The sequence below is a fragment of the Otolemur garnettii genome, unplaced genomic scaffold (genome assembly GCF_000181295.1).
Source record: "Otolemur garnettii isolate 467f Iridium unplaced genomic scaffold, OtoGar3 scaffold00232, whole genome shotgun sequence".
Classification (NCBI taxonomy): Eukaryota; Metazoa; Chordata; class Mammalia; order Primates; family Galagidae; genus Otolemur; species Otolemur garnettii.
This window is the reverse complement of record NW_003852627.1, coordinates 663,340-664,734: the sequence shown is the minus strand read 5'-3', so window position 1 is coordinate 664,734 and position 1,395 is coordinate 663,340. Positions and strand designations below refer to the sequence as shown.

At 47.2% G+C, this 1,395-nt stretch overlaps 1 long non-coding RNA gene across 1 annotated transcript in view; it reads right to left on the bottom strand.

The window, feature by feature from the left end:
* Nucleotides 1–188: 188 nt before the first annotated feature.
* LOC111722295 overlaps nucleotides 189–1,395 on the bottom strand; it is a 3,625-nt gene continuing 2,418 nt past the window's right edge. The window contains exons 2-3 of the long non-coding RNA XR_002771132.1: nucleotides 487–489; nucleotides 189–200 (exon numbers count right to left, since the gene is read on the bottom strand). This is a non-coding gene — a long non-coding RNA (uncharacterized LOC111722295). The remainder of the gene's footprint in view (nucleotides 201–486; nucleotides 490–1,395) is intronic.

Below are 1,395 nucleotides of genomic sequence, written 5' to 3'. Positions count from 1 at the left end.
CCCTGACCAAACTGCAACAACAACAACAAAAATAGCTGGGCGTTGTGGTGGGCACCTGTAGTCCCAGCTACTTGGGAGGCTGAGGCAAGAGAATCGCCTAATGCCCAAGAGCTGGAGGTTGCTGTGAGCTGTGATGCCATAGCACAATATCGAGGGCGACAAAATGAGACTGTCTCTGAAAAAAAAAAGGAAAAAAAAGCCTTTGTAGTATCTCTGATGTATGCCATCCTCGGTGATAAATAAGCCCCTTTCACATCCAAAGCAAGAGCTATCTTTGATCAGTAGTTCTCAGCCTTCCATGTTCTCCAGATAGTTTGTTAAAATGTAGACACTTTGGCTACTTTTCAAAAAATTTGGATTCATAGATTTGGGTGTGACACAAAGAAACACCTTTTTTCTTTCTTTTTTTTTTTCTTTTGAGACAGAATCTCAAGCTGTCGGCCTAGGTAGAGTGCCATGGCATCACAGCTCTCAGCAACCTCAAACTCTCTTGCGCTTAAGCGATTCTCTTGCCTCAGCCTCCCAAGTAGCTGGGACTACAGGTGCCCACCACAACGCCAGCTATTCCTTTGTTGTAGTTATCACTGTTGCTTAGCGGGCCGGGCTGGATTGGAACCCACTAGCTCCGACATATGTAGCTGATGCTCTAGCCGCTTGAGATCCAGGCGCTGAGCCTAGATATGCATTTTAAAGTCCCCCTCCCCTATGGGATTTATTCTTCTTTTTCTTTTTGAGACAGAACCTCACTCTGTTGCCCCAGGCTAAAGTACTATGGCATCATAGCTCAAAGCAACCTCAAACTCCTGGGCTCAAGCGATCCTCCTTCCTCAGCCCCCCAAGTAGCTAGGACTATAGGTGTGTTCCATAACACCTGACTAATGTTTCTATTTTTAGTAGAGATGGAATCTCATTCTTTATTTTTTATGTATTTTTTTTTGAGACAGCGTCTCACTTTGTCACCCTCGATAGAGTGCTGTGGCGTCTAATAGCTTACAGCAACCTACAGCTCTTGGGAACAGGCGATTCTCTTGCCTCAGCCTCCTGAGTAGCGGGGACTACAGGCACCTGCCACAACACCCGGCTATTTTTGTTGCAGTTTGGCCAGGACCGGGTTTGAATCCACCACCCTCGTTATACGGGGCTGGAGCCCTACCCTCTGAGCCACAGGTGCCGCCCGGGATCTCGTTCTTGCTTAGGCTGATCTCCAACTCCTGAGCTTAAGTGATCTCCCTGCCTTGGCCTCGCAAAGTGCTAGGATTATGAACTTGAGCTACTGTGCCGTATGTGAGCCATCATGCCTGGCCCCCTATGCAATTCTGATTCAGGTGATCCTGGCACTTCACCTTGAGAAACACCTGTTCTTAGCTAAGAACAATGTAATGAGTGACACTATTA